Raw genomic sequence first — 23,702 nt, 5'->3', positions numbered from 1 at the left:
AAAAGGCAGAAAATTGGAAAATGGATTAAAAAAACATGATCCAACTATATGTTGTCCACGGAGACTTACTTGTAGTAAAAGTCAAAGGATAAAAAAAAAAATAGTTCATGCAAACAATAACCAAAAGAGCTGGAATGGCTATACTAATATTAAACAAAATAGAATTTAAGACAAAAATTGTTACTATAGACAAAAGAATACATTTTGTAATGATATAAGGGTCATTCCATCAAGAAGATATAAAAATTATAAACACATACGCACCTAACAAAGATCCAACATATATGAAGCAAAAATTGACAGAATTGAAGGGAGAAATAGACAGCTCAGCAATAATAGTTGGAGACTTCAACGCTTCACTTTCAATATAGATAGAACAACTAGATAAAAGATCAATAAGGAAATAGAGCATTGAACAACACTAAAAACCAACGAGACCTAACAGATATATGTAGAACTGTCCACCCAATGACAATAGAATATACATTCTTCTTAAGTGCACACGGAACATTCTCCAAGATAGACTATATGTTATGCCACAAATCAAATCTTAATGCATTTTTAAAATATTGAAATCATACAAAGTATCTTCTCTGACCCCAATGGGATGAAATTAGAAATCAATAATAGAAGAAAAACTGTAAAATACACAAATATGTGGAAATTAAAGAATGTACTAGTAAACGTCCAATGGGTCAAAGAAGAAATCACAAGAGAAATACAAAAAAAATTACTTTGAGTCAAATGATAATTAAAAAGTGACATAACACAACTAAAGGGATGCAGTGAAAGTTCAGAGGGAAATATGTAGTTGTAAACAACTACTTAAAAAATCTAAATTCAATAACAATAATATAACTTGTCACCTTAAGGAATTAGAAAAAAGAAGAGCAAACTAAATCCAAAGCAAGCAAAGGAAAGAAAATAATGAAGATTAGCATGGATATAAATGAAACAGGGAATAGAAAAACATTAGCGAATCAGCAAAACCAAAAGCAGATTCTTTGAAAATATCAACAAATTTGACAAACTTTTACCCAGACCAACTAAGAAAAAAAAAAAGACTCAAATCCCTAAAATCAGGAATGAAAGTGGGGACATTACTACTCACCTTACAGAAATAAAAAGGATTATAAGAGGATTATATTGTATGCCAACAAATTAGATAACCTAGATGTGAAGAGGTCTTGAAGCACTTACTGATGCCTTACAGCCTTAATTCAGAAAACAAAAAATCCTCACAACTGGACCAATAAGCTGCATCATGACCAGAAAAGGGTAAAGTTGTCAAGGATTTTATTTTACTTCGATGCACAATCAACGTCCATGGTAGCAACAGTCAAGAAATCAAATAACATATTACATTGGGCAAATCTGCTGCAAAAGACCTCTTTAAAGCATTCGAAAGTAAAGATGTCATTTTGAGGACTAAGGTGTGCCTGATCCAAATCATGGTATTTTCAATCACCCCATGTACATGCAAAAGCTGGACAATGAACAAGGAAAACTGAAGAACTGATGTTGCTGAATTATGGTGTTGGTGAATAATATTGAATATACCATAGACTGCCAGAAGAACGAACAAATCTGTCCTGGAAGAAGTACAGCCAGAATGCTCCTTAGAAGCAAGGATGGTGAAATTATGTCTCATATACTTTGGACATGTTATCAGGAGGGATCAGTCCTTGGAGAAGGACATCATGCTTGGTAAAGTAGAGGGTCAGCAAAAAAGAGGAAGACCCTCAATGAGACAGACTGACACAGTGGCTGCAACAATGGGCTTGTCAACAATTTTGAGGATGGCGCAGAACCCAGCAGTGTTTCATTTTGTTGTATATGAGCTTGCTATGAGTCAGGACCTACTCCACGGCACCTGACAACAACGACAACAGATGAAATGGACAAATTCCTAGAAACACACAAATTACCAAGAGTTGAGAATAAATAAAAAATCTGAATATACCTACAAAGGGTACAGAGACTGAATCAGTAATCAAAAACTCTCCAACAAAGACAAACCAAGACCAGATGGTCTCACTTGTAAGTTCCATCAACAGTTTAAAGAAGAAATAACACCTATCTTCCTCAAACTCTTCCAAAAAAACAAAAAGGGAGGGAACACTTTTTAATTCCTCTATGAGGTCAGCATTACTCTGATACTAAAGCCAGACAAAGACATCACAAGAAAAGAAAACTACTGACCAATATCTCATAGGACTATATCCAGAAAACCAAACCCAGTGCCTTCGTGTCGATTCCTACTCATAGCGACCCTATAGGACAGAGTAAAACTGCCCCGTAGAGTTTCCAAGGAGAGCCTGGCGGATTCAAACTGCCCACCCTTTGGTTAGCAGCCATAGCACTTAACCACTACGCCACCAGGGTCTCCATAGGGCTATAGATGCAAAAATCATCAATAAAATACTATCAAACCAAATCCAACAGCTTATTAAAAGGATTCTACACCATGATCAAATAGGATTTATTTCAAGAAAGCAAGGTGGTTTAACACAAAAATCAGTATAATACACTATATTAATAAAATGAAGAAAAACCCCCATATGATCATTTCAATGATGCAGTAAAAGCATTTGACACCATCTAACACTCTTTGAAGATAAAAAAAAAAAAAGCACTAAAAAATTAGGAATAGAAGGGAACTTCCTCAACCTGGTAAGGAGCATCTATGAAAAACCCACAGCTAACAACATACTTAATGGTGAAAGCCTAGAAGCTTTTCCCTAATATCAGGAACAAAGAAAGAAGGTCTGCTCTTACCACTTCTATTCAACAGTATACTGGAAGTTCTAGCTAGGGCAATTAGGTAAGAAAAAGAAATAAAAGGCATCCAAATTGGAAAGGAAGAAGTAAACCTATCTCTATTTACAGATGATATAATCTTATTTATAGAAAACCCTAAAAAAGCCCACAAAAAAATATTAGAGCTAATAAATGAATTCAACAATATTCCAGGATGAAAGATCAATATACAAAATTCAGTTGCATTTTTGTACACTAGCAATGAACAATATGAAAATGAAATTAAGAAAACAATTCCACTTACAATAGCATCAAAAAAATAAAACGGGAATAAATTTAACCCAGTAGACACAAGACTTGTACACTGAAAGCTATAAAACATTGTTGTCCAAATTAAAAATAGGCAAAGGACTTGAGTAGACATTTTTCCAAAGAAGATACAGAAATGCCCAACAAATACATAAGAAGATATTCAACATCATTAGTCATCAGGGAAATGCAAATCAAAACCACAATCAGGTACTACTTCACACCCACTTGAATGACTATTTAAAAAAATGGAAAATAAATGTTGGCTAGGATGTGGAGAAATTGATTCCCTCATAAATTGCTTATGGGAATGTAAAATGTGACAGCTGTATAGAAAACAATTAGATGGTTCCTCAAAAAGTTAAACATAGAATTACCATATGATCCAGCAATTCCACTCCTAGGTATATATTCAAAAGAATTGAAAACAGGTACTCAAACAAATACATGTACACACATGTTCATGGCGGCACTATTTACAATTACAAAAAAGTGGAAACAACCCAATGTCCATCAACAGATGAATGGATAAACAAATTGTGGTATATACATACAATAGATATTTATTAGTCCATAAAAAGAATGAATCAGTGACACATGTTGTAATGTAAAGAACCTCAAAAATATGCTAAGTGAAAGAAGCCAGACACAAAAGGTTACGTATTGTATGATTCTATTTACATGAAATAGCCAGAATATGTAAATCCATAGAGGCAGAATGCAGATTGGTGTTTGCCAGGTGCTGGGGAGGAGAAATGGGGAGCAATTACATAGTGAGTATTGAGTTTTCTTTTGGGGGTGATGAAAACGTTTTGGAACTTGATAGAAGTGGTAGTTACACAACACTGAATTGTTAAAATAACTTATTAAAATAGTTAATTTTATGTTATATAAATTTCACCTCAACAGAAAAAAATGGAAAAAATTGTTGAAATAAATTAAAGAAGACTTAAATGAATACACAGGCATCCCATGTTTATGGACTAGAAAATTTAATATTGTTAAGATGGTAATACTCCCCAAAATGATCTCCACATTCAATGCAATCCCTATGAAAATTCCAAGCACCATTTTTGTAGAAATGGATAAACTGATCCTGAAATTCATATGGAATTGCAAGGAACTTCAAATAGCAAAACAATCTTGAAAAAGAACAAAGTTGAAAGACTCAAACTTCCTGATTTCAAAATGTAGTACAAAGCTATGGTGATCAAAACAGTGTGAACAAAGCAGGACAGTGTGGTGCTGGCATAAGGACAGACATATAGACCAATGGGATAATACTGAGAGCCCAGAAATTAATCCATGTATCTATTGTCAGTAGATTTTCAACAAGGGTCGCTATGAGTCGGAATCGACTTGACAGCACTGGTTTGGTTTTTTGGGTTTTTTTTTCAACAAGGATGCCATGGCCATTCAATGGGGAAAGGATATTCTTTTCAACATGTGGTACTGGGACAATTGAATATCCACATGCAAATTAATGAAGATGAATCTTTACTTCATACCACATACAAAAATTCATTCAAAATGGATCAAAGAGCTAAATATAAGAGCTAAAACTATAAAACTTTTAGAAGGAAAAAAAAGGAAGGAAACATAGTTGTAAATCTTTGTAACCTTGTATTAGGCAACGATTTCTTAGACATGATATCAAAAGCACAAACAAAGAAAAAATGGGTATATTGTACTTCACAAGAATAAAAACAGCTTTTGTGATCAAATAACACTATCAAGAAAGTAAAAAAAAAAAACCCAGAGAATGGGAAAATATTTGCAAATCATGCATCTGATAAGCATCTAGCATCCCAGGTACATAAAGAATGCCTACAAGTCAACAACAAAAAAGCAAACAACATAATTAAAAAACAGGTAAAACACCTGAATAGACATTTCTCCAAAGAAGATATAATCGTGGCAAATAAGCACATGAAAAAATCCTCAACATCATTAGTCATTAAACCAAAAACCAAACCCATTGCCATGAGTCAATTCGGACTCATAGTGACTCTACAGAACAGAGTAGAACTACCCTATAGGGTTTCCCAGACTGTAATCTTTCCGGAAGCAGACTGCCACATTTGTCTCCCATAGATCCACTGGTGCTTTCAAACCACCAATCTTTCAGTTAGGAATAGAGCACTTTAAGCACTGCATCACCAGGACTTCTCCCATTAGTCAGTAGGGAAATACAAATCAAAACCACATTAGATACCTCTTTATATCCACGATAATAAAAAAAAAGGAAAACAACAAGTGTTGGTAAGGATGTGGAGAAATTGGAATACTCATACATTGCTGGCAGGAATGTAAAATGGTACAGCTGCTGGGGAAAACAGTTTGGCAGTTCCTCAAAGAGTTAAACATAGAATTATCATATGACCCAGCAATTCCACTCCTAGGTATATACTGAAGAGAATTGAAAACATATGTCTACACAAAAATCATGTACATTAATGTTCACAGAAGCATTATTCTTAGTAGCCAAAAAGTGCAAACAACCCAAATGTCCCATAACTGATGAATGGATAAACAAAATGTGGTATATCTGTACAATGGAATATTATTCAGCCATAAAAAGGAATGAGGTACTGATACGTGCTACAGCATTTTGAAAACATTTTGCTAAGTGAAAGAAGCTAGACACAAAAGGCCATATATTGTATGATTCCATTTATATGAAATGTCTAAACCAGTAAAAAACCAGTTGCCGTTGAGTCGATTCTGACTCATGTCAACCTCATGTGTGTCAGAGTAAAACTGTGCTCCATAGGGCTTTCAATGGCTGATTTTTCAGAAGTAGATATCCAGGCCTTTCTTTTGAGGTGCCTTTGAGTGGACTCAAACCTCCAACCTTTTGGTTAGCGGCTGAGCACGTTAACGTGAGCATGTTTACACCATCCAGGGAATCGGCAAATCCATAGAGAGAGAAAACAAATTAGTGGTTGTCAGAGGCTGAGGATATGCGTGAATGGGGAATGACTGCTTAAGGGGTGGTTGGTATTGTTGTTGTTAGGTGCCATCAAGTCAGCTCCAACTCAAAGCGACTCCATGTCTAACAGAATGTAATGTTGTCTGGTCCTAAGCTATCCTCACAATCGTTGCTATGTTTGAGTCCATTGTTGGGGTTTCAAAATGTTCTGGAATTAGATAGTGGTGAGGGTTGTGCAACATCGTGAATGTACTGGGAGCCACTGAATTGTACACTTGAATATGGCTAAAATTGAAACTTTCGTTATGTGAATTTTACCTCAATAAAAAAAAAAGAAAGATTCAAATAAGTCTTCTGAACTCAGAGTCAAGATACTAGAGTTTCTGAGGAACCTTACAAAATACCGAGAGGGTGGATCATCAGTTCCCAGGTATGTCAACAATCTATGACAGAGGTTGGCTAGGTACAGCCTTCAGGCCAAATCTTGCCTGTGGGTACCATGAGCTAAGAACTGTTTTTACATTTTTAAACAATGGTTAAAAAAAGAAGAAAAAGAAAATATGTGACAGAGATCTTTTGTGGTCCACGAAGCCTAAAATATTTACTTTCTGGACCTTTACAGAAAAAGATTGTTGACCCTGGTCTATGGTGGTGGTAAATGATAGCCCTTACATTTATAGGGTACTCCTCAGTTTACAGGACCCTGGTGGTACAGTGGTTAAGCGTTTGGCTGCTACTTCAGTATATACGCCATATTCATTTTCTCTCAGCTGACTCTCAAAAGAACTTTGTGAGGTAGATGAGGTGTTATGCCTCTTTACAGAGGTGGGAACTGAGGCTTAGAGAGGTTAAGCAACTCAAGTCCTAGCTCTGTTGCCTGATAGAATTCAGATGACCTGAACGTTATTCAGTGTTACCTCTACAGCCCACTGCCTGTCTGAATACTTCAGAAGAAAAACAAAAGGCTCTGTGAAAATGCAATATGATTTAGACTTGATAGATCAACCTAAGGTTGAGATAAAGGCCAAGAAAGCTTTGGCTAACTTGCTGGAATCTCTCAGCTTTATATCTCCTCTGGCAATGGTCATATATTTTTCTAAATTAAATGCCACCCATATTGAAGGGCTCAAGAACTGTCAGGCCAAAATCTTTGAAGTGCCATAGAGTTGGACAGTTTGCTATATTTCTAGCACATCAGGTCAAACAGTATAAGAAAAATTGACTTGTTTGTAATATGTCTCTTTAGAGGCACTGTGACACTCCTTCCCCCAATGTCCTGTATCCAACCTGCAGCTTCAGCTGTCTTCAGGACAGCATATCATCCAGTTGCTATACTGTCTTCCCACCAACTCACTAGACATCAGATTTCCCTAGCCTGAAGTAGCTCCACAATACATGTGTTGGTGGGGAAGTGAATGAGTTGCAGTTGATACGGATATTTCTTAATAGCCCTTCATCCTGGTCTTCAGGACATAAGGAAGAGCCCTTGCATCTGTGTGGCCAATCAGCAGCTTCAAGTATGGGCTCTCCACCTGGAAGTCTGTTTTCTCCCTCCATCCTTCATCTCATGTGCGCTTGGCTTGGGCCAATTCCAAGCCTTGCTACAATACAATGTGTAATCTTCTCCAGTCAATTTCGGATGATGGTTCTCATGTGGGGGGGGGGGAGGGGGAAGGAGCACTGCATGCACTGTTGATTCAGGTGCTCAAGGGCTATGAAGTAAATGACTTCCCCTATTGGAGTCACTGTAATAGAAGTGTGGGGGATTTATAATTATATCCCTCCTTACAATTCTTTTACAATTCAGTTAATTAATCAGACCTTCCCACATATTTCCATTAGGTTCCTCTCACTAGGTAGGCCATTTCACTCACAGCATGTAGCTCCTACATTCAATTCTCTTCCTGCCCTCTTCCTGGGGCTCCTTTTCACTCAGGGACCAGCATGGCCTCTTCACAGGTGCTCATTTTTTAAAATTTTGGGTCCTTCTCTTCTTTAGGACCCCCAGATACAGACCAAATTACTGGTTGAGGTCCTTGTGTTTTAAATTTAATCTCCATGGCCAAACTCTCCCTGATATTTTAGAAGCAACTTCAATTCTCCCACCTGACATTTCAATGGCATCCACGGTACGGATGCTGGCTTCATTTCTTCCTATCCTTCCCTATTGAACACCTGTTAGGAAAATAATTTTAAACCGCTTCCTCACTTTCACTGTTGGATATCATTTGGGGACAAACAACTCTAATAACCCCCTTCTTCAACCTAGGCAGCCCCAGTGCCTTGGCCTTTTTGTTTTCTTCTTTCTCATATAGAGACCTTGTCTTATCAGCATCACTAGTACATTTGGTATTCCTTTACCTGAGATTTCTAGCAGTTTGCAGCATTCATCTGGACCTCCTCTTTGTTGTCTTCCAAATTTCCCTTCTATCTCTGGGCTCAACTTCCCATATGAAGAGTTTCCAAAATATGTGTCCTATAGGTCTGCCTTCCTTATCCAGTGTTTTTGCCTCTACAGGGAGACTGCAATTGAAATGGCCACCATGGTTCTGTTCTCTCAAAATTCTTTCCCAGTTGGTGATGTTGTTCTGTCTTGTACAGGCTTCAGAATAAAATAGTCTGTTTGGTTCACTGTATGCAAAAAGCATAACTTCTAAGCAATCACTCCAGAGCATTCCAGAGGGACACCAGTTGCACACCCCTCCTAAGATTTATTTGAGGGAAATTCCACATACAGAGTCCCATAGGACACACAGGTGGAATTGTAATTGCACCTATATTGCTACCAATCTCATACCTAGCAGAAAGAAGCTGAGAATGAGACAAAGCTGCTGCATGATTTCTCTGCAGTGATTTATCACAAGAGGAAAATAGATGCTCTGTGGACAGCTTTCTGCTTAACCCTTTTGTCTTCCAAACTCCTGAATCTTTGTGGGAGTGTTTAGGTGGGGTTTTCAGCACAGATTCTTGACCACTAGAAGTGACCTGAAAGTTAATTATACCTTAGTGTTGAAATGGGCCAGTAGACCAAAGGATCTTTCCCCAGCCTATTCTAGGTCATTCTGTGGATTACTCTTCCCCCGTCATCTTTTAAGTATCCAGCTGCATTCTTTAGTGTAAAGGCTTCTTTTTAAAGGGATAAGGTTTCCATGACCTGCCTCAACTGTCTGGAAAATTGGTGCCACTCTCAACTAAATTTCTGGAAGATACACTGGAGACTTAAATTGGATTTTCACTCCCTTGTGTGTCAGTTTATTATTGGACTGAGTGCTGCTGGCACAGCAGAATTCAGTGATGGCTTTCAGTTTTGTGTTGCTGATGGGAATCTTGCTTTCTGTGTGTAATTTTCCTTGGACAGGCTAGTGATCTTTTAAAAATGTTAATCAAACATATCAGTCTCCTACTGAAAACCCTCCAGTGGCTTTCCGTTGCACTGAGAATAAACTCCAAACAACTTTCCATGGTCTACCCTTTCCATTTCTTCCCATCGTTCCCTACTGTGCACCTGTTAGGGAAAAGAACTTCAAACCTTTTCCTCACTTTCACTGTTGGGCCCTGATTCCCTTGCTTGTAACCCTCTGGATTCCGAGTATCCTTTGGGGACAAACAACACTAATAGCCCCCTTCTACATGATTTGGCCTCTGCTCACCTCTCTGATGTCATCTTGCACCATGCCCCCAACCAATCAAAAACCAAACCCATGATCATTGAGTCAATTCCAACTCATAGCAACCCCATAGGACAGAGTAGAACTGCCCCCTAGGGTTTCCAAGGAGCAGACAGTGGATTTGAACTGCCGACCTTTTGGTTAGCAACTGAGCTCTTAACTGCTGCAACACCAGGGCTCCCACCATGGCCCCCAAACCAAAAACCAGTTGCCATCGAGTCAATTCCAACTCATAGCAACCGTATACGTCAGAGTAGAACTGCCCCACAGAGTTTCCAAGAACAGCCTGGATTTGAACTGCCGACCTTTTGGTTAACAGCCATAAAACTCAACCACTACTCCACCAGGGTTTCCACCATGGCCCCACCACTCACAAATTCTTTAGCCCTACAGAAATTCTTTTGGTTCCTAAAGCCACAGCCCTTTTCTACCTCAGGGACTTTGTACTTGCTGTTCCTTCTGCTCGGTATCCTCCTTCCCCCACACCCTTGCATATCTGGCTCCTTCTCATCATTCAGATATCAAATCGAATGTCACCCTCTCAAAAAGACTTTCTCTGATCCAATCCAAAAGAGTCTGTTTCTTGAAGTCACTTACTTTCATGTCGCCCTGCTATTTTCTTCATAATAGTTGCCACAATCTGGAAATTATTTTAACTGTTTATTTTGTGTATTGTCTGTGTCCCCAATAGAATACAAGTTCCATGAAAGTAGAGACTATGTATGCATCGTTCACTGCTGTTTCCCTCAGTGCTGGGCACACAGTAGGTGATCAAGAAATATTTGTTGAATAAATAAATGGATGACACACGATGTTACTTTATAGCTCTCTGCCAACTTTGCCAAATGACCCATGATGATTTGCTGTCATATATGTCTCAAGACTACAATTTTTGAAATAGATCAGTTCTTGGATGCTTGGCTATAGGACTTTGAATGATTCATTTACTCATTGACTGAGGGCCAGGAACTATTGTAATCTCTGGGAATACAAAAATAAGTAAAACTATAGCCTCAAGGATCTCATAGTCTAGTGGATAAAACAGACATATAAATGATTGTAGTAGAGTAAGTCAAGTGCTATGATAGAAGTTTGAATTAAGTATTGTGGTAACACTAAGGAGAGAGTCCATCACTTTGGTGTTGGAGCAGCGGTACAGGTGGTTCAAGGAGAGTATCTCAGAGGAAGTGATATTTAAGCTGAATCTTGAAAAATGGATGAGTTCAGTGGAAAATGAAGACTGGAAGGACATTCTAGCATGTATGGAGCATGGGAAAGAGAAAGAATACAGGTTATTCTAGGGATGGCAAATTGAAGACTTTGACTGAAACACAGGGTGATTGTGGGAGACAAAGCTGGAAACCAAACTCAGTGCTGTCAAGTCGATTCCAACTCATAGTGACCCCACAGGACAGAGTAGAACTGCCCCCAGAGGGTTTCCAAGGCAGTAAATCTTTACAGAAGTAAACTGCCATACCTTTCTCCCACAGAACTGCTGATGCGTTTGAACTGCTGAAATTTTTTGGTTAGCAGCAGAGGACTTTTAACCACTGAGCCACCAAAGCTCCTCCCTGAAGCTGAATGAAGCTGAATAGGAAGGCAGAAATGTGTTGAGTTGAAAGTGCTTGCCATTTCAACGGCAGGGGGAGGGGTACGTGATGCTCCTTGTACACACTTAACCCCTCCCTCGTAAAGTAAATAATGTTGTCATCTTGGAGTTAAACTAGTAAAATTTACACTCAAGGGATATGATAAGATATCTGTGGATACCAATCAAGAAATTGTCTGTAAATATTTGATTGGAAATTTAGGGAACTCTCAAAACTCTGCTCAAGGTCATCTAGGACAAATTTTAAGGAGACAGAACTGGAATGCAATTGTAATTTTGTAAATGGAAACCAAATTAATTGTATTATACACTGCTTGGAGTGAATAGAAAGTAGTTGGCCAGCCAGAAGCAAAGAAATGACAGTTACCAGCCAAGCTCCATCCAGGAGAATGAGTCTTGGCCAAGTGAACCCAGCATTATGGGTTCCTTGGCAAGGCTGGCCCTGTAGTTGATGAGAGTGCTTCAAGTTATCTAAGCTGAGAGACCATTCTTAAGATCAACTAACTCCTTTATTCTGATTTTATGCTCACCAAGCAATCTTTTGATCATTTATTTGGCTCCCCACACAACTTGCCTACAAGGAAAGAATACACTGATCTGCCTACTCAAGCATTTTGGCCTGCTTAACAACTGTATTTCTCATTGTAAATTAATAAATTGGCATACACACACACACACACACACACACACACACACACATATACACACATATATATACACCTGCTGTACCCCATTGTTGTTGAGTCAATTCCGACTCATAGCAACTGCCCCATAGGGTTTCTGAGGAGCAGCTGGTGGATTCAAACTGCCTACCTTTTGGTTAGCAGCATTAGCTCTTAACCATTGTACCACCAGGGCATATATATACACACACGCACACACACAACATATCAGAATGAGATAGACAGATACAGATATATAAATACAAATGTTAAAATGTCCCTATGTATCAAATAGGCATGTGAGACTGCTTAAGTTGACTTTACCTTATTGAATTCACTCACTTCAGGCTCTGGTTTTTAGCCTTACAGCTCAGAAAGCTAGTTTTGTCTCTGCACTAAAGAGTTCAGCCATCTTCTACAAGGTTTTTGGAAGCAGCAGTCTACCATTCCCCAGATGACATATCCCTTTGCATTGCTGTGGCTTGCACTGCAAAGTTTACTAAAAGGGATAATATTCTTTCTTCTGTGTTTGTTTTTGAATATGCCATCAGTATCGAGGAGTTCAATCTGAGGGAAATTGAATATTGCAGTAAAAGGTGTGTGGATAGGAAATGTTCTTTTTCTCTCTCTCTCTCTCTCTCTCTCTGTTGCCAAAAGCAAATCCTGAGAAAAGGATTTGGATACAGGTAGTTTATTTGGGAGGTGATCTCAGGAAGCACAAGAAGAAAATGGGGAAAGTGAGACAGGAAGGGAGAAAAGCTTCCCTGTGGGCAGCTGGGACTCAGTCCAGCTGGGGACTCTCTGCGAAACCATGTGGTGTCTGTGATATTTACCCAGGGACTTCCATCCCCATTGGCTGAAGGTTAGTCCCTGTCTTAGTTATCTAGTGCTGCTATAACAGAAATACCACAAGTGGGTGGCTTTAAAAAACTAAATTTATTTTCTCACAGTTTAGGAGGCTAGAAGTCTGAATTCTGGGTGCCAGCTATAGAGAAAAGCTTTTTCTCTGTGTCAGTTCTGGGGGAAGGTCCTTGTCATCAATCTTTCCCTGGTCTAGGAGTTTATCAGTGCAGGAACCTTGGGTCCAAAGGATGTGCTCTGCTCACAGTGCTGCTTTCTTGGTGATGGGAGGTCCCCCTGTCTCTCTGCTCACTTCTCTCTTTTATATCTCAAAAGAGATTGACTCAAAAGGGAGAGTGTTGACATGTCGTGGGGTTGTTAACCAATGTCATAGAACAATGTGTGTACTAACTGTTTGATAAGAAACTAGTTTGTTATATAAACCTTCATCTAAAGTACAATTAAAAAAAAAGAGATTGACTCAAAATACAACCTAATCTTGTAGATTGAGTCCTGCCTCGACAACATAACTGCTTCTAATCCTGCCTCATTAACGTCATGGAGGCAGGATTTACAATGCATAGGAAAATCACATCAGATGACAAAATGGTGGGCAATCACACAATACTGGGAATCATGGGCTAGCCAAGTTGACACAAATTCGGGGGGGACACAATTCAATCCCTAACAGCCCCAGTAGTGTTAACTACCCTGCACTTCCAGGTTATACCTGGCCATGATAGAGCAAGCTCCTACTGTGCCAGAGGAAGCCCTCAGGCAGGGGAGAGAGAAGAGCCACTTGAGGTGGGAGACTGTCAGTCAGAATGCTAGAAACCTCCGACTACAACTGCAGGTGAAATCAGGCGGGCCAACGGAATATGGGGTAGGGCATCAACAGCATCTGGTGCATTACTGAAAACAAATACAGCAGACCTTGAAACCCAACAGACAAATGAGCAAGGGATATGAACTGATGAATTGTACACAAAAAATACAAATAGCCAACAAATACATTTTTATATGTTTGACCTTGTTAGTAATCAATAAATTGCAAATAAAAGTGAAATGCTATCTTTTTGCCTATCAAATTAATAAAGGTATCTGTTTAAAATTTTTTAAATACCATGTATTGATGGGGGTACATTCTCATGCACTGCAGGTGGCACTGTAAATTGGCACAGCCTTTCTGAGAAGCATTTGTCAATATGCATCGAGCACCTTAACAATTGTTATGCCCTTTGACTAATTCCTGATGAAAGGTAAGGATGGTGATCTCAGTGTTATTTATAACACTGAATGTCCAATAATAAGAAAATGATTAAAATAATTATGGTATAGTCATATAACAAAATATAGCAAGCCATAAATTCATGTTTTCAAATACTGATGTTGAAAATGCTCATGCTATAACTTTAAGTTGAAAAGGCATAATACAAAACTATACATATGGTAAGATCCTCATTATTTTTTCAATTCAAAGATGATGTAGGTTGTAAGACACTGGTTTATTAATACGTTTTGGGGAAAATAAAGAAACAATACATTTCATACACCCAAATTTCATTCTGCTGACAATAACATTTATCTGTAGAACTACACACCACTTTCTTCTTCAATAAAACAACCAAAATTAGACTCTCAGTTTTTTTTTTCACATTTCAAAGTCTGAAGATTCTTCTGAATTACTTTTGACCATTGGCAATGATGTACAGCATTGTAGTGACACGTGGCTACTTTTCATAACCTCGGCTTGGGATATATCAAATCATGTAGAAGAATCTGGGGGTTCATCTGCATTTCCTATTTGGTTAAACTCATAGTTTCTTTTTCCTTTTCATTTCTTTGTCTTTTTTTTCTCATTTCAATTACATTAGCTAGAAATCAATCAGTTTCTCTTGAAAGTCACCCAGAAGCATTTGACGGATAGATGTTCAGTGGCTGAGTGATAGTCCCTCACAACGCATGAATTGGTCACACCAACCTTTCCTAGCTTTGAAAATTTTATGATCTATTCCAAGAGATTTGTCAATTTCTACTGCCTTTAATTGCATTGTCTAGCGTATGACAGGCAATCTTCTGCAGACACAATAATTTTTCATTTCAATGACGCATCATAGTGTAATTTTTAGAAGACGTTTTAAGTGACAATTAGGGAGAAAGCCAAATTTAAGTTAAAATTTAACCATGAGTGGTGCTACCAATGCAAATAACTCAATCGACATGACAATCAGGTGAAAAGATACCCTCTAAGCACAGCTAAGTCTGCACATGCATAAGCAATGACAACAGTGTCATAGTGGATTCCTCCGCCTGGCAATTTGCAAGTCACTTTTGATAACCATATAAGATGCAGCCTGCTTTCAGATATATTCTGTGTCTTAGAATGCAGGAAATATGGTATTAAACATGGATGCACATGTGTATACACACACACACACACACACACACAGAAAAAAGACAGAAAGGGAGCAAACCAAAATACTTACAGTGGTTATCTCTGGGTGGTAGGATTGTGGGTAATTTATATTTTTGCTTGTCTTCACTTTCTAAATGCCTACCATAAGCTTGTGTTACTGTTAAACTGTTAAAAATCATATTTTTTTTAAAGGACCGGTCTTTGTATTTTGAAGGATGTTGTTTATGGGAATCTGAGTTAGTTGGCTTCTCGGAAGACCATAGTAATTTTTGGATCTTCCTGGCCCAACAGAACAAATAAACAAGTGCTCTCATATCAGAATCATTCAAAAGTAAAGAAACAAATCAGAAATTCTGAGGCTACATTTGTCATTCTGCTTCAGTTTCTGATTTGTTAAACAATTTTGACAAGTCTATCACTGGTAGCTCTTTGGGAACGCTATCCAGCGCTACCTGTTCGTGGGGAGGAGGGCCTCAAGAATTTACTCTACCTCACACACCCCCACTAAGTCTTACTCCCAGGGCCGACTCCTAATGAAAAGTGGAGTGATGGGGAGAGGAGCTATGGATGAGGAGCCCTGGCTACAGGCAGCAGTGCTGCAGCGCGGCGTGACGTGACATGACTGACGTGACGTGATGTGACGTGACGTGACGTGACGCGATGCGACGCGACGCGACGCGACGTGACGTGACGTGAAGTACCGGCTCTCACAGCACCTCACCCAGTGCAGGTTTCAGGAAATTTGCATTGACAGCTTGCAATACCTTGTTGCTGTTGGAAGGGACTGAACCAAGACTTCAACCCAGGCTGATTCACTGCCCAGGCCCATAGGAATTAGGAATGGGAGAGAGAGGAAAAGCAGTGAAAGCCAAGAGGAGTCTCATACCTCAGCCTTAAAGCTAAGAAGATGCCAGGTTTTGAGAGAGAGAGTTAATCCAGGCTGGTAGAAGGAATATGTCCTTCCCCTTTCCAGGGCTCTCTAGTGTCTTGAGAGAAGGCCTAAGGAAGTGTGTGTGTGTGTGTGTGTGTGTTGGCCTAAGGAAGTGTGTGTGTGTGTGTGTGTAAGGGGGTGGGGAGGGAGGCTTGTGTTCACTGTCAGCAAGCTGGACGCTGCTTTGGACAAGCCAGCCGAACACAATAATTGATTGCCTTCTTGCTGCAAAATCAAAATGGCTTTTGATGTTCAGCCATTCATTGCCGTAACTGGAATAATAACACAATTCATTTTAGCTGCAGCCCTGCAAATGGATGGCTTTAATAATGGCTAATTTGGGATGATGAATGTGCCATTTGGGGGTGACATTAGTGCTGAATAAGGAGAAGGGCGTGCAAGAGATGAGGAGGAAGGGATGAGCTGTACAAGACTGGACATGTTTGCTAACTTTCAAGGCTGCCAACCCTTTAATTCCATTCCACAAGTATTGATTGAGTGAGCACCTACTCCCTACCCAGCACTGAGCTGAGGGGTGGGGTAGATTTTGATGAGATATATGACTAGGGTGACCATGTCTTGGTTTCCCTGGGACAGACCTAGTTTATGCCAGGACCTGGTACAATCATTAATAGCACCCCCATTTCCCTCTCAAAAGTGTCTTGGTTTGGATGATAAATTATATTGTGATGATAAATTATATTGTCAGTCTGTGTGGCTCACTGTCTGCTTTCCATGAGCATACAGCTTTTCTGGGAAGACTTATTTATGCACATGGAGCAATTATAGAAGTTCTTCAATTATAGAGTATCACAAGACAGTACATAATCAATAGATGAATCTAAAAAGCCCAAGCACCCAAATCAATATTTACTAGTTTTGAGCTTCGTTTTGAAACTGATGATGAGCAGGAAGTAAGAGACACTGAAGAGAGGGCTTTCACATGCATGGGAACGATACACCCCAATATACTATCTCACTTGGTCTTCACAGCAACCTCAATGTTACCCCAATCTTACAAGAGAGGAAATAGAGGCCCAGAGAAAGGAGTTAATTGTTCAGTGTCATGTAGTCAGTGATAGAGCAATGATTTGAATCCAAGACTGTTTTAACTTAAAAGCCAAACTATATTTCCCTTTCAGAACAGACATTAGTGCTGGCGCAGTGATCAGGGAAGCCCATCGAGAAAGTGAACTGTAACCAAGGAATGAAACCACAAGTTAATGTGAATAGAGTAAAATGTGGAATATGTAAGATTGAGAAGAAGGAGTAAAGAAATTGAAGTGGGATGAAACTGATGAGTGACAACTGAGTAAGAGGTAAGTTTTGCACTTGGTTTTGAAATTACAGATGAATGTGGATTAAGAGAGATCAAAGAAAGGACTTTCACAAGCATGTTGTTGTTGTTGTTAGCTGTCATTGGGTCAGCCCCAACTCATGGTGACCCCATGCACAATGAAACACTACCCAGTCCTGCACCATCCCCATGATCTGTTGTGGATCAGATCATTGTGATCTATAGTGTTTTCACTGGCTGATTTTCAGAAGTAGATTGCCAGACCTTTCTTTCTAGTCCATCTTAGTTTGGAAGCTCTGCTGAAATCTGTTCAGCATCAAAACAACACGCAAGCCTTCACTGACAGATGGGTGGTGGCTGAGCATGAGGTGCATTGGCTGGGAATCGAACCTGGGTCTCTTTCACGGAAGGCGACAATTCTGTCCCTGAACCACCAATGGTGTATAGGAATGATAAACCCTGAAATCAGTGTGCTGTTTCCTGGAGGTGGGGAAGTGGATGGGAATAGGGTAAACAGGAGATGCCAAATTCATAAGGTTTTATTTCTTAAACACAGTTGTGAATAAAATGGGTAGTCATTATATTATTTGCAATCTGTAGTGAACAATTTCACATGGGTGAATAAGTGCACAGGTGAAATTATGCACTATGGATTAGTAAGTAAGCGCAAGTAAGCCTGTACATACCTTGCTTATCGGGTTAATCCATTCTAATATTTTATCATGAAATATTCAGATATGCAAACAAAGTATACAGAATATTTCATAATAAAATATTTTAAAAAGAGAGCTGAGTCTATCCAAATAGGGAAAATGTATTAAACAGGACATAGAAGTGGGGATGGTAAATGTCCATTCTTGTGATGTTTTAACCAAAGTCCTTATATCTGGATCGAGCATTCATAGTCTTCCTTGCTGAGTGACCCACTGCCATTTCTTCCTCCTAAGCACAGCACATTTTGAAAGTCTTGGTTGGCCCTTGATCTTATTTGACTCAAGACTTGGGACCTCTAGACATGCCCTTTACTGACTTTTTCTAAGGTGTCTAGGGTGACCCGTCTGTTTTGCCTGTTTTGGGGCATTGTGAATGTTCGTTACTTGTGGGATTTGGTGTTTGAATGAACAAAAGCTTTGTGCCATCCAAAATGTTTGGCCTCCTGATTCACAGCTGGGGTCAGTGGCCTTCTCTCAACCCTTTTCCAGCTCCCCACGAAAGGGAGGCAATCCTGAGGGGCAAAGGGAGCTGTTGAAAGCCCAGAACTTGACCTCTCTATGCCTTGCTGATGCTGCACCCACCCACTACCATCAAGTTGATCCCGACTCATAGTGATTCCAAGGCCGTAAATATCAATGGAAGCACACATCTTTCTCCCATGGAGCTGCTGGTGGCTTCAAAATGCCGACCTTTCCATTAGCACTTGATCGCTTTAACCACTGTGCCACCAGGGCTCCTTCTGATACTGTACAGTGATAAACAAAAGCAGCAAATGAATCCATACAAACCCCACCACTGTGGCTGCACAGGGACATTAAAAGGCCATAATGAAAGGATCCATATGCATTATCACCAGGCAGGGCTTCGGCAACAGCTGGCATGAAAGAGAATTCCAGTGAATGGATCCTATCATCATTGGCGTAGCATGGGTGCCAGTTGTGAAGCCCTGAGATTTGCTGCAAAATGAGGAGCAAGGAAAGGCTTTATTTAGCAGGATATGGTACAGTCCCCTGAGAATCCCTAGCATGACTCTGTCTTGGGGCAGAGCTTTAGACACAAGGCCAGTCCAGGATGCGTTCCCCTAGTCACTCTCCCAGGCACGTAGGCCCTGGAGGAAACTTAGTGGTATCTCGCATTTCCTCCTGGGCAATGAACATTTAACAGTTAGCTCTACATGTTTGATACATGTATGTAATCATTACCATACAGGGATGTGAGGTCCTTGGTGCTCCCAGTCTCTAAAGTCGTGTGTCTCAGATTTCTGGGAGGATGAGACCAACTGAGGGAGACTCAAAAAAGGGCCTTTGTTTTTCTGAGCCTACAAGGCATTTGTGTGGAAGATCAACCAGCTGTGGTAGAAAGGTTAAGAGTCAGAGGACACTGGTTGCTGTCCTGACTCCTTCACAGGCCAAGTTCTCAGGGAAACAGACTGTGAGACAGAGCTTTGTAGGCACGAGGTTTATAGGGGAATACTCTCAAAATCAACACCTGTGGCAGAGAGAGGGGTGCAGTAAAGAAAACAGAACTGGGCAGAGAGAAAAATTGAAATGTACTGCATTCAAGGGCTTTGGAGTCAGACCTGGGTTGGAATCCCAGGTTCAGCCCTTGTAAGCTGTGTGACCTTAGGGAAGTCGCTTAAGCTCTCTGGGGTTCGGTTTCCTCATCTAAAAAACTGAAGTTATTGATATCTTCTTTGTATGGCTGTCGTGAGAAGGAAAAGAGAGATGTAAAGGGTCTAGTCCAAAGCCTAATAAAGCGGAAACAAACCTATTGCCATCAAGTCAATTCCAACTCATAGCAACTCAATAAGATAGAGTAGAACTGCCCCATAGGGTTTCCAAGGAGTACCTGGTGGATTCAAACTGCCAACCCTTTGGTTAGCAGCCGTAGCTCTTAACCACTATGCCACCAGGGTTTCTGCAAAGCCTGGTAGAGCTCAATAAATGTTAGTTCTCTTCCCTCGTCTTCATTTGTTGAAACAGCTGAACCTAAACTACAACATCCAGTGATTCAAAAATATTTTAGAATAAATAAATGCTGTATATAAATTGGTACCTTTTCCATTAATCTTTAACTCTAGAAAAATCAAGTGATTCAGAACTTTTAGCCTGGAGCAAAATCCTGCTCAAAATAAGTCCCCAGACTATGTTCAGGTTGCTGCCTGGTCTGTGTCTCTGTCAGTAGCAAATGCCTCAGTCTCAGTTATAAGAAGCTTTTTATTCCCTTTGCCCAGCAGCAGCAGTACCTGAGAACTTGTTAGAAATGCACATTTTCAGCCCCTCTGCAAAATCCCCTCCTACCACCAGTGATTCCCATGGTGCTCAAGTTGGACAACCACCAGCACCCTACAGCATGGGCTCATCTCGGGCCACGGGCTCCTGGGGTTTACTGGTGCCTCAGTTCCCTCCCCCACCCAGGGAGAGGGAGGAATCCCAGCAGCAGTTAGACAACTCCAGAAGAGTCTGGGGCTCTTGCCAGGAGGTCTTGGGCATAGCCTGTGCTCTTTGGCAACTGTAGGAGCCCCAGGAGCAGGTTGCTGAGCTCTGCCCAAGGGCCAGGCCTCACTGAAGTGGAACCTCCTCCAGGTCACATGGTGCAGTCCCTGCCTTAGGAACCAGAGATTTCAGATATTTAAATTTAGCACAACCCCTGAAGCAGTGGTTCTCAAAGCACAGATCACAGTATCAGTTTCATCTGGGAATGTGTTAGAAAATGCAAACTCTCTGGCCCCACCCCAGATACAGACTCAAGGTTGAGAACCATCAGCCTAGACCTATGCAAACTAGTTTAAGAACATGGAATGAACTTAAATTGCTTTTTAACCTCCCCACTCACTGGTTTGTTTACTCCCTGGCAACTTCCTCTTATTACACAGAAGATAAAAAGTAAAAACATGTTGATGGAGAGAGTATATAAAGCCTTGTTTCCTAATTAGAAGGAACACCCTCTCCACTTTATTCTTCAGGCGTACCTTTTCTGACCAATCATTCTAGTGGGACCCGAGGCTGGTCTAAATACATTTGCATTTAATATTTAATATTTACTTCTCCAGCGGCCTCTGCACCCCAAAGGGAATATTTGGAATACAAAATGAACCAGCATCTTGAACAGAGATTTAAATGACTTTCATTACAGCCACTGGCATGGTGTGTATTTTGCAACTCTGATGTCAGTTCCAGTTGTGAAGACTCAGGGAAAGCAGTTTCAAGAAATAAATAAAGAAGATAAAGGGCAGGTGTGGTGTGGGGGGAGGGAGGGGGGAATGCAATCCCCAACTAGCAGATAAGGCCAGAGAGCTAAATTAGTCAGGCAGTTTTATAGTGAAGAGAACAGGAACCACAGTTCTTTTTGGCATAATTAAGCTGTGGATCCCTGGCTGTGGGAACTGGGGTACCACCAGGGTGGGCCGAAGGCGGGATAGGAGAAACTTGGGTGGGAGGGAACTCGGTGGAGGAAGCCCAGAGGGGGATATCAGGGCCAGGGCTCAGGCCTAAGGGCAGATGGTGTGGACTAATAGACTTGCTTCCCAGCCAGAGATGGCTCACTGGGAGATGGGCAAAGGCAGCCCTGGAAATGGAGGCCAAAGACTTCCTGGGAGAGGAATGGGCACTCACCCCAGGTACCTGCCATTCCCAGGAAGGTGACAGGAACCAAGTGTTAAATGAACCTCCTTCTTCTCTGTCCAGTGCCCCCACCCCTTCCCGACACCCAAGGAGGCCTGTGCACAGTGCCTTCCCTTTTCCCAGCTAGTAGGAACACTGTGCAGTGGCCAAGCTGAGCAACAGAGGCTCCACACCGCTTTCCTCCAGCTTAATGCCAGGGAAAAGACCTTCCTCCAGAAGGCCCCTCTCCTGCCTGGTTTGTGTTGATTTTTAAATTAACTCTTTCTTCCTAGAGTCTTATCTGGCCGCGTACCTGCCCCGGGACCTGTGTCTTGGCTCAGCACAGAGTACGTGCTCAGTGATGTTCTGTTTACCCACCTTGACAAATCTGGGTAGACTGGCTCCTGGCTCCTACCTGACAAGGAGCCTAGGGCATCTCAGGGAGAAGGACACGGAGGCTCCAACTACTTCAAGAGAGGGCAAGGGGGCAGCTATGGCAGAGCGAAGGGAGAGGAGGCCCCAGACCAGGCAGGAGCATGCTGTTATATCACCAAAAGCTGGGAGTCTGTTGGTGACACCTGGCCACGGGTGCCAGTCTTCCGCTTTGAGTCAAGGAGGTGCATTCTCTGGTGTTATGGATTGAATTGTATCCCCCCAACTGAATGTGGAAATTATTGAACAATATCATTAATATCACGTGCAAGTAAAATTTTGCTAAAGATCATTCAAAAGTGGCTGCAGCAGTATATCAACAGGAAACTTCCAGAAATTCAGGCTGGATTCAGAAGAGGACGTGGAACCAGGGGTATCATTGCTGATGTCAGATGGATCATGGCTGAAAGCAGAGAATACCAGAAGGATGTTTACCTGTGTTTTAATGACTATGCAAAGGCATTTGACTGTGTGGATCATAACAAATTATGGATAACATTGCAAAGATGGGACTTTCAGAACACTTAATTGTGCTCATGAGGAACCCGTACACAGATCAAGAGTCAGTTGTTCAAACAGAACAAGGGGGTACTATGTGGTTTAAAGTCAGGAAAGGTGTGTGTCAGGGTTGAATCTTTTTGCCATACCTGTTCAACCTGTATGCTGAGCAGATAATCTGAGAGGCTGGACTATATGAAGAACGGGGCATCAGGATTGGAGGAAGACTCATTAACAACATGTGATATGCAGATGACACAACCTTGCTTGCTGAAAGTGAAGAGGACGTGAAGCACTTACTGATGAAGATCAAAGACTACAGCCTTCAGTATGGGTTACATCTCAGAATAAAGAAAACAAAAATCCTCACAACTGGACCAAAAAGCAACATTGTGATAAACGGAGAAAAGATTGAAGTTGTCAAGGATTTCATTGTGCTTGAATCCACAATCAACACCCATGGATTCAGCAGTCAAGAAATCAAGAGACACATTGCATTGGGCAAATCTGCTGTGAAAGACCCCTTTAAAGTATTGAAAAGCAAAGATGTCACCTTGAAGATTAATGTGTGCCTGACCCAAGCCACGGTATTTTCAATCACATCTTATGCATGTGAAAGCTGGACAATGAATAAGGAAGATCGAAGAAGAATTGACACCTTTGAATTGTGGTATTGGCGAAGAATATTGAATACACCATGGACTGCCAAAAGAATGAACAAATCTGTCTCGGAAGAAGTACAACCAGAATGCTCCTTAGAAGTGAGGATGTCAAGACAGAATCTTACATATTTTGTACATGTTGTCAGGAGGGATCGGACATCCTGCTTGGTAGAGTACAGGGTCAGTGATAAAGAACAAGACCCTCAACGAGATGGAATGACACAGTGGCTGCAACAATGTGCTTAAGCATAACAACGACTGTGAGCATGGCAAAGGACCAGACAGTGTTTCACTCTTTGGTACACAGGGTCGCTATGAGTTGGAACCAACTGGACGGCACCTAACAACAACACAACAAATTGTGTTGGAG

At 40.7% G+C, this 23,702-nt stretch overlaps 1 protein-coding gene across 2 annotated transcripts in view; it reads left to right on the top strand.

The window, feature by feature from the left end:
- The window catches only part of DNAAF6 (dynein axonemal assembly factor 6), a 124,353-nt gene extending 107,012 nt beyond the window's left edge, over positions 1–17,341 (top strand). For both annotated transcript variants that reach the window (XM_049872004.1, XM_049872006.1), the window contains exon 8: positions 17,270–17,341. The gene's annotated coding sequence lies outside the window, so the exon portion shown is untranslated. The remainder of the gene's footprint in view (positions 1–17,269) is intronic.
- The last annotated feature ends 6,361 nt before the right edge of the window (positions 17,342–23,702 follow it).

Source organism: Elephas maximus, chromosome X (assembly GCF_024166365.1).
Source record: "Elephas maximus indicus isolate mEleMax1 chromosome X, mEleMax1 primary haplotype, whole genome shotgun sequence".
In the NCBI taxonomy this organism is placed as follows: Eukaryota; Metazoa; Chordata; class Mammalia; order Proboscidea; family Elephantidae; genus Elephas; species Elephas maximus.
The sequence above is the reverse complement of the archived record's forward strand: the minus strand, read 5'-3'. Positions and strand labels throughout refer to the sequence as shown.